The following is a 10,631-nucleotide window of genomic DNA, read 5'->3' on the forward strand; positions in this document are numbered from 1 at the left end:
AGGGGTGGTAGCCTTGGTAGCGAGGGAGAGTGACAGTCGCCCAGCCAATCATTTCATTCGTTCCGAATGGAAATAAGTAGCTGTGTTTATTGCAGCCCTGAGAGGACTACAGACACTCGATTTTTATACTCTCTTTTTCAGAGTACTTACATTTTAATTATGTATTGGTATATAAAGACAGTTTAAACAAATTTGGGAGAACGTTTTTTTTTTTTTAAAAACCTGCCTACCCTGCCTTTAAGTTGTAGTTTATTTTAATTATTGTAATTTCACACAGAGTAATTACAGCACTTTTCTGATTCTTGATTTCTGTGCATTTGCTGCAGAGCTTTTGAGGTGGAGCAGAGAATGCAAGGCAGGGTGACGGCAGCATTTGTGAAAAAAAAGAAGGAAAACCTGACAACAATTAAAAGTAAGATCATTTTGTTACTTTTAATACATCAATTAAATGACATTGTGCTGTTAAAATGAGGGCTTTTGTTTTATATTTATGCATTTTTGTAGGATCTGAAATGTCGGCAGACTGGTGTGAGCACTGAGGATGAAGAGCCACAACAGCATTCTGGAAATGGTATAGTGCCATGGATGAGACCCTCCATCACTCCACCTTGCCCTTATTGCCTCTGGCCGTTAAGAAAATAGAGCACAAGTGTGTTTTCAGCATGCCAAAGGCTCGCTTTACTATGCTTGGCTCCCGGGAGTGCTTGCTGTTGAAACGAGCATCACAGGGTTCTGTACAAGTCAAGTCACCTTCATTTATATAGCGCTTTTAACAATATACACTCACCTAAAGGATTATTAGGAACACCTGTTCAATTTCTCATTAATACAATTATCTAATCAACCAATCACATGTCAGTTGCTTCAATGCATTTAGGGGTGTGGTCCTGGTCAAGACAATCTCCTGAACTCCAAACTGAATGTCAGAATGGGAAAGAAAGGTGATTTAAGCAATTTTGAGCGTGACATGGTTGTTGGTGCCAGACGGGCCGGTCTGAGTATTTCACAATCTGCTCAGTTACTGGGATTTTCACGCACAACCATTTCTAGGGTTTACAAAGAATGGTGTGAAAAGGGAAAAACATCCAGTATGCAGCAGTCCTGTGGGTGAAAATGCCTTGTTGATGCTAGAGGTCAGAGGAGAATGGGCCGACTGATTCAAGCTGATAGAAGAGCAACTTTGACTGAAATAACCACTCGTTTCAACCGAGGTATGCAGCAAAGCATTTGTGAAGCCACAACACGCACAACCTTGAGGCGGATGGGCTACAACAGCAGAAGACCCCACCGGGTACCACTCATATCCACTACAAATAGGAAAAAGAGGCTACAATTTGTACGAGCTCACCAAAATTGGACAGTTGAAGACTGGAAAAATGTTGCCTGGTCTGATGAGTCTCGATTTCTGTTGAGACATTCAGATGGTAGAGTCAGAATTTGGCGTAAACAGAATGAGAACATGGATCCATCATGCCTTGTTACCACTGTGCAGGCTGGTGGTGGTGGTGTAATGGTGTGGGGGATGTTTTCTTGGCACACTTTAGGCCCCTTAGTGCCAATTGGGCATCGTTTAAATGCCACGGCCTACCTGAGCATTGTTTCTGACCATGTCCATCCCTTTATGACCACCATGTACCCATCCTCTGATGGCTACTTCCAGCAGGATAATGCACCATGTCACAAAGCTCGAATCATTTCAAATTGGTTTCTTGAACATGACAATGAGTTCACTGTACTAAAATGGCCCCCACAGTCACCAGATCTCAACCCAATAGAGCATCTTTGGGATGTGGTGGAACAGGAGCTTCGTGCCCTGGATGTGCATCCCACAAATCTCCATCAACTGCAAGATGCTATCCTATCAATATGGGCCAACATTTCTAAAGAATGCTTTCAGCACCTTGTTGAATCAATGCCACGTAGAATTAGGCATTTCTGAAGGCGAAAGGGGGTCAAACACAGTATTAGTATGGTGTTCCTAATAATCCTTTAGGTGAGTGTAGATTGTTTTAAAGGGGTGGTATAATGCCCTTTTCACAAGATGTAAAATAAATCTCTGATGTCCCCAGAGTGTGTATGTGAAGTTTTAGCTCAGAATATCCCACAGATATTTTTATATAGCATGTTAAAGTTGTCACTTTTTGAGGGTGAGCAAAAACGCCTCGTTTTGTGTCTGTCCCTTTAAATGCAAATGAGCTGCTGCTCCCAGCACAGAGGGCGGTGCTTCAACAGCTCTTGTCCTTAGCAGCTTTGATTACCTAACAGAGACATGCACTGAAAACTTTTAGGCTGCGTTCGAAACCGCATACTCAGTGAGTAGGTACTTAATTTCAATAAGTACTTACTTAACGAGCGCTAAAAGAGTAGGTACTTTATTGCCAGATCTCGTTGAGTATGAATGCGAACCGGACATCTGCCATGTTGACGTTATCATGTGACCTACGATGCGTTATCACACGCGCAACAACTTAAAAGATTTGAACGACACGTTTAATTCATCTATCTGTAAATATCTTGATATTGATTAAACTTGCTCATTTTGTGGTCTTTTTGAAGAAACTGCTGCCCATTTATTTTGTGAATAAATTTAGGGTTGATTTAAGTTCTTATATTTAACCCTACTAATGTGACCCACCGTTTTATCCTTAACGATATTATTTATTTTTATTACGGAATCCCAAAATTGTCATCTCTTGAATATGTTGTTAATTTCTTTATTTTATATCCAAACATTTTCATCCACAAGCAAAAGCGGCTTACTGCTTTATGTTTTCCTCTATTTCTTGTTGAATTTAATTCTCGTTTCATCCCTCAGGCCTAGGCCTATAAATAACAAAAAATGCATTTTTTTTATGTAATATAATGAATTATCTAAGAAAATATATATTAAGATATCTCATATTATGTATGCAATCCCATGATTGATATATATATATATATACCTCATAACATCAGTAACTCGACAGCCCTACCTAGAACGGGTTTCCTCAGCGTTTGTAATGTCTGCACAAAGGAGAACTTGGACAGCTGTGCAAAGAATCGCCTTTGGAGAAAACTGTTGATTTTATACTCAAAAAATTTAAGTATCATTAATATTAAAAATTAATATAACCCCAGAATGAATTGCATTGCTATCCCACCCCAAAACATACAATAATAACAACGATAAATGCTGACCAATACTTAATTATATTACTTTTTACTGAAAATGATATAATTCAATAAAACAAACAAAATGGAATGTATGTCATATGACATAGCTATGCATGAATACACTCTAGATGTGTATATAGTGTAACATATCTACATTTTCATTCAAACAATTAAATAAAGCATTAATTAAATCATTATATTTTATTTACTGACAACAATGAGAAATATTAATAAATTAGTCAAAGAATGAATGAAAGTCACCATCACACAATAAACAAATGCATATACAAGTCAACACATGAAACAAAGCCAACACATGAAACAAAGCTTTCAAACTACAATCATGTATGTAGACTACAGGCGCTGAACCCCACATCCTTCTGCTGTCTCAACACAGCGGTTCCCATTCTGCAGCTTTATTCTGATGAATCAGCTGACCGCCAGAGGTGAGCCGTTCCCTCGTGCCGGAGGTTGTTACGTGATGTGTTGTGCTTCACAATCTGAGGCAATAAGGGCAGGTGGAGTGATGGAGGGTCTCGTAAGGGCAGGTGGAGTGAAGGGCAGGTGGGGTGATGGAGGGTCTCATCCATGGCACCATCTCCAGGGTTCAGCTCTGGGCTCCTCATCCTCAGTGCTCACACCAGCCTGCTGACATTTCAGATCCTACAAAAATGCACAAACATAACACAAAAGCAGTCATTTTAACAGCACAATGTCATTTGATTTCAGTGTTATTTAGAAGACAAACGCTTTTCACAAATGCCGCCGTCATCTTTCCTTGCAGGTCCTGCTCCACCACAAAAGCTGTGCAGCAAATGCACAGAAATCAAGAATCAGAAAAGTGTTGTAATAGCTCTGTTTGAAATTACAATAATTAAAATAAATTACAACTTAATATTTAAATAGTTGTTGTTATTAATTTCTGTAGTATACTCACTCAAAGCCTTTGATGGCAGCATTCAGCTTCATAAGCCACTCTCCACCGGATACACACACACATCTGTTCATCTGTCCCTGTAACACCCAGACAAGATTCACGTTACCTCTGTGATTTATGAGCTCAATAAACACACATCTGTTCATCTGTCCCTGTAACATCCAGACAAGATTCACGTTACCTCTGTGATTTATGAGCTCAACACTACACTTACATGTTGAGGTTGTTTTAACTTTTTATCCAACATAAATGTTCCTCAATTTATCAACAGTAATGAACAGATAAAATAGATAACTTATGTTTAGTTACTTTATAGATTTGTTCTACATAATAGCACACATTCATCACTCAGATGTCTATTTCATGTTGTCATGTGCTCTTCTGCAATACTTACTGAAGATTTTCCTGTCAGATGTAAATAGACATTTAAAATAAGCGTCTTTAAGATGTATATGGTTTATGTAAATCCACTTTAGAGACGTAACTTACGTGTCCTTACTGGAGCTCCCCTGTTAGCTAACGTTATACATAATAAAACGTGTTTTTACAGCAAAATCACAACTATACTATACTGTGTAACGTCTTTACACCTTCAACAATTCAACACTCTACTCTACAGTAGTTCAACACATGCAATTTTAACACAAGGAACCATGTTTACTCACATTTGAAAGCTCCCGCGTCGCCGATCTCTGCGATGTTTGATAATGACGTATCCTCTCGCGTGGCCTCCTGGGATAGAAGAGTATCCATCGGTTGAGCACTCGAAAATCTGTCCGGAAGCAGTAAGCCATCCGGGAACTTCTCGCCTACTCTTTTATGAATACTGATGTTTCGAACATACTGCTTCCTTAACGCACTGTTTTCGCCTACTATAAAGTAGGCATATTCGAACGCACTTAAGTCCGAATCTCGCGATAATTAGTACGTCACCCAGGTAATTCTCGCCTACTCTTTTGGATTCGTACATACTTTTCACTCGCCTACTCTTTTTCCCGTACTAAATAATAGGGAAGTATGCGGTTTCGAACGCAGCCTTAGCCTTTTATGTTCAAACCGGAGTCAGAAAGATGGAGAGACTAAAGAGGAAGTGACAACACGTAGACAACATTTCTGAATGGTTAGTTGATGAATTTATGTAGTTTATGTGTAGTTATCATCTAGTCATTGATTAGCATATGATAATCTATAAATCGTGTTCCGGGGCAAGGTTTATGTAAATATTGGGGTTGGTGATGTCACTAACCCGGGAGGAATGTCGTGTAATCCCTACCAGCCGTTTGTTATAGTCCTTAAAAGATATAGACGAAAATATAGACAGACAAGTAGTATGTTAAGGGTTAATTTGTAGGGAAGGACTACACGCCTGCGCACATATATTCAAACGCACATACCTATAGACTGAACTCGTAATACGCATGTGCACGCCATTGGCGTTCTCACTGGTTTGCATTTTTGAAGTTTGCGCAGAAAGAACTTAAGAGTTTTCTGTTAAAACAGTGTCATGTTAGCGGCCCCTAAGTTAATAACTAATGATCGTTGCGACGGAAGTGTCAAACTAACTTTAGCTGGACAATAACTTTATTCTAGAGCTGCTATAAATGCTTTCATCACAAACTACCCCAACAGAAGGCGCCTTTACACCACAAACCAAAAAGAAATCAAAGAAATCAAACAGTCAAAATAAACCCATGAGATAAATTTATTAAACAAAACCTTGTGAATCACTCAGTTAATCCAAAGTAAATTACATGAAAAAAATAGTTCCTCTGTTCAAACACTAGGCCTGTAGCATCCTCGTGCTGCAGTAATAAATAGTGGGGGAACAAACAATGTGCAAACAAACAAAAAAGGAAAAGAAAACTAGTCCGCCCCAAGGGCCTTTCCCATTTCTTTTGGGCCCGATTACCAGCTCAAGCACCCGGGCGGACTAGACAATATACCCAAAAAAACAAAACAAATACAACAAGAGCAACAAATGACTGTAGAGCTGAAAATACAAGCATTAAAACACCTTAATTATTCATATTAAAACAATCACCCCATATTAAAACAATTTAATACTTCAAATCAACTCATACCTGTCCACATGCGAACCTCTCGCATACAAACACCACGAGTGTTGATCTATTTCCGCCGGCCAGAAACAAACGCACCTACTATTTTCGTTCCTACCCCTGATATTTATACTTGGCTAACCACACCCCCTTGATTCACAACTTTACTGCCTTGATATCACCCGCTACAAGATTTTCAGAGCTTGATTTTGTATCTCTTCCAATTTCTTTAGTAGTGTCTTTGCACTACACTTCCATACTCTTTGACTGGTCTTATTAAAGCAACATAATCTATTAATGCTCTTTTACTAGAACCCCAATCTGAACCTGTTAGACATCTCATTATATTTCAAATCATCTTGCATTTTTTGCAACTTCTTTATATGGAGTTGACAAGTTAACTAAGGTTCGGGAGCGGGGCCTCGCCTCAACCAGTAACCTTACTTCTCAAAACCTTCTCATCCTTGATATCAAGGTTGGTTTGCTCTCTGAGAGTTCTTTCTGTTGATTTCATTTTTCCTACTACTTGTTTTATCCTGTATAAATGACGTCCTTTACTTTCTTCACTTCACCCCTTACAGAGCTGTTTGGCTCGTTCTCTCGAACCCTCCCTTCCAGGGATGTAGTGGAGGCTAAACGCACGTAAAAGCCGTTTACGCACCTCCCAAAATTTGGAAATAGCGTTTGCCCACCTCCAAAGTGCGTTTATCCACCTCTAAATTTCACGTTATTTGAGCGGACTTTGCTTTTCCAGTGCGTGATCGCCGATCGGCACATGATTCGAGCATTTGGGCCGTTAACTACAGAGCAGAACGCGCAGCGCGCAAACACGGAGCAGAGAGCGCAGCGCGCCGAGTTGAGTAAAGTTGGCAATAAATTCACAGATTCGAACTTCCCGGGTTAATAACTCGTGAGCTAAACGTTGTTACTACACAAATAACACCTCTTTTTAATCGTAGTAATGTAGACAAGCAGCTACAACCTATTTTTTCTCAAAACGAGCTTTCCCTCACAGTGGACAAAATACATTGATCTCTATGCTCAGGCGGCAGAGAGGCAGATCCGAAGGGACCGTCTGCAAAGTGCAAAACCCGAAAACAGTCAATAACTTCACTGTCACACACTATAGTGTCATCAAAATGAGTTCACACATCACTGCTGTCCTGATGGTTATACTACAACACTTATTTTGTATAAATATCTTTTTGCATAATTTTTATGATTATTATTTATGAAAAATATTCAATAACTGCACTGTAATTCACTGCATTGTTGCCAAATTCAGTTCGCACATCACAGCTGTCCTGATGGTTATACTACAACACTTATTTTGGAAAAATATATATTTTTAATTTTATATACAATTGTAAATGTATCATGTTGATGATTTTTATTATGAAAAATATTCAATAACTTCACTGAAATTCACTGTATTGGTGCCAAATTCAGTTTGCACATCACTGATGCCCTGATGTTTATACTACAACACTTATTTTGGGAAAAAAATATTTTACATTGTATATACAATTGTAAATGTATAATTTTAAAAAAAAAATATTAAATAACTGCACTGTAATTCACTGTATTGTTGCCAAATTCAGTTTACACATCACCGACGTCCTGATGGTTATAGCAACACCTTGGTAGTACCATCAAATGATAGCCTATAGCGATGTCATCAGGATACACATACACCGGTAGGCAGTGGCCCACCTTACCGGGTGACCACGTCGTGGTCCACCAGAATTTATAGTTTACCTCTTTTTTTACCACTACACCACTGCTCCCTTCCCAACCCTCTCTCATAATAATTCAACCATCCATTCAACCATCCATATCATCCCGTTCTCTTTCCTTCCAGGTTGTATCGGGGGGTCCTAATCACTTGGCCTACATTTGACTGAGATGATGCCCCCACTCTGAGTCTCCTGGCCAGACGCCCAGATCAACCTGACTACCATCCCTTTTCCCCTTCCACTTCATCCTTTCCTTATGTAACCCTTTTCTCAACTAATTTAAGTTAAAATTTCCCTAATCAAGAAAACCCTGGATTCCCGGCAGTTGAATGGTGAATTTGGCCGGTATTTTTTCTTTCAATGCAAATTAACGTAAAGTATTTTTCCCTATACCAATTACACAATACTTTTACTAAAATGATAAATTAAATAATTCTTATTTATAGTTTCCTAGAAATCAGTACCTTGTTAAATGAATAAACTTATCAAACTCCAAAGAAATACCAGAATACAAATGTTAAGGGAAAAAAACTAACAAATATTTATTTTACATTAATGTAATAACCCCCTTTAAAAGAAAACAAAACAAGGAAACACCTTTTTTATATATGAAGACAGATAAACACTTATACCCAATGGTATGTAAATTACTTATTCTTTTTTTTGTAAATAAAATATGCAAAATCACCTGTTCAGTCTCAGAACTGTTCCTTGTCTCTTTTATGTTTGTTTTTACCTTTTTCCTTTTCTACTTTAAAACACTGTCCTCAATCAGCAACATACAAGTGGACAAATTCAGAACCCTGTTAGATATAGGCTAAACACTTTTCTACTGAGACATGTAGAGCAATAAGGAAAATAAAAACAATATTTTGTTCAAAAACAATTAAACACTTGAAAAAAAAACCCCCCACGATTCACAACATAAGTGTTTTTCCCTTTCAGTGTGAAAATCAGTTATGAGTCAGTGACGCAGTCAAATATACACGAGTCAGTGACGCAGTCAAATATACGGTCGTTCGTTATCGTTGGGGCCCAGTTCGTTGGTGCACATTTACGGCTCGGCTGACGAATTCAATGTACTCCCGCACATTTAACAGATCCGAAAAATGAGTTCACTTACGTCCATCCGACGAAAGAAGCAATGGGAAGTCACTTACGATACGAACAGTTTCACACAAGCAGTCCCGATAGCGATGAATGCAGTTGATCCACGTCCCACGACGACTAACCACACAATCTTTCCAGTCCTGGAAGAATTCCGAAGTCCACCACGAACGTCCAATAACTTCGACACAGTTATTGACCATAAATTTGAATGTCACTAGCTGTTAAGCCCTCATCACGCACATCTTGACTCAGCGCCATGACTCAAAGATCACGAAGAAGATGACAGAAATACAAAAATAAAACACTTAAAATATCAAAAACAAAATAAACCACACGTCGTTTCTCTACACTTTGGGCCTTATATTACACAGAATATATTAAGTCTCCAAAATGACGCACTTCTCACACAAGCAGCCAAATTGCGTCTTCTCATGCCATGTGCAATGCTCCTCCCCCTTCACGTAACTTAACGCAACGTGCGTCCGTAAACTTTCAACAATCTCAATGCTGATTGGTCAACATTAAAACACTTCAGTTCAACAGAACACCTCATTTGAGTAAAGGCAAACAGTACAAATGATAAAGAAACAAAGAATGTTGGTACATTTTGTTACATCACATTATCAAATAAACAAAAAACAAAATATCAAAAGTATATATTTTAATACTCTGCAATTTTCAAAATAAGGCGTATTTGTAAGGCATATTTTAAGGGGTCCCTACACTTATTCATCCCAAACTCTCTTCAATAACAGATCAACCTGACTACCACCCTATTTCCCCTTCCACTGCATATTTTCCCTACTCATCCCCAGCTCTCTTCAATAAATCATTTCCAACATTCATGGTTGTGGCATGGTCCTTGTTCGTGAAATGATCACTCTAAGTCAGTTTAGAGTCGAATAAAACCCCTAAAAACCGAAAGGAGTTTACCTGTTCTATTTCTCTCCCATCCATCAATATCTTTGCTTCTTTAACCTTTTTTCTAGTAAAAACCATCAACTTAAAAACTCCATGAATAAGACAATTTCTCAATCATTCTTATTGCTTCTTGCATCTTCTCTTGTATTAATGTTAAATTATTCCTATATCTCCAAAGAGCAACATCATCAGCAAACAATGATTTACCAATATCAAATTTGAATTCATATAACACATTAATCATTATGGAAAAAAGCAATGGGCTGATCATGGTACACTGTGGAGTCCCATTATCTACTTTGTATCTACTGGACAGTGTTGTTCCAATTTTAACCTGGATATACACTCACCTAAAGGATTATTAGGAACACCTGTTCAATTTCTCAGGGTCTGGGCTGTTTTTGGGGCCCTTGAGATGTTCTGACATGCCCTGACATTTGTGCTTTTTTCAGTTGCATATAAACATATTAATGGCAAAGGTGTAAATTCACTCTATATAGCACAAACAGGGCTACCATAATATGTGAGCCACGTGTATGTACATGTTTTCATTTTTGAGAGAATAATGTTTATGCGTGGTTATTGAAAAAACTAAAAACTAAAATTTCTGAAATAAGGCCACAAAACACATAGTAAATATGTGTCAATAAGACTTTTGACTAATGGATGTCCTCGCCTAGAGTTTTTTCTTCAAAATTATGTGAAAATAGTCTTGCT

At 38.3% G+C, this 10,631-nt stretch overlaps 1 long non-coding RNA gene across 1 annotated transcript; it reads right to left on the bottom strand.

Annotated features, from left to right (window-relative positions):
• Window positions 1–5,774: 5,774 nt before the first annotated feature.
• LOC309486576 lies at window positions 5,775–9,828 on the bottom strand. Its single transcript, XR_014201604.1, has 2 exons — window positions 9,734–9,828; window positions 5,775–8,152 (listed from the first exon to the last, which is right to left on the bottom strand). It is a non-coding gene; the product is annotated as an uncharacterized lncRNA (long non-coding RNA).
• Window positions 9,829–10,631: the final 803 nt, after the last annotated feature.

This window comes from Leuciscus leuciscus (assembly GCF_965113295.1).
Source record: "Leuciscus leuciscus genome assembly, chromosome: 2".
NCBI classification, from domain to species: Eukaryota; Metazoa; Chordata; class Actinopteri; order Cypriniformes; family Leuciscidae; genus Leuciscus; species Leuciscus leuciscus.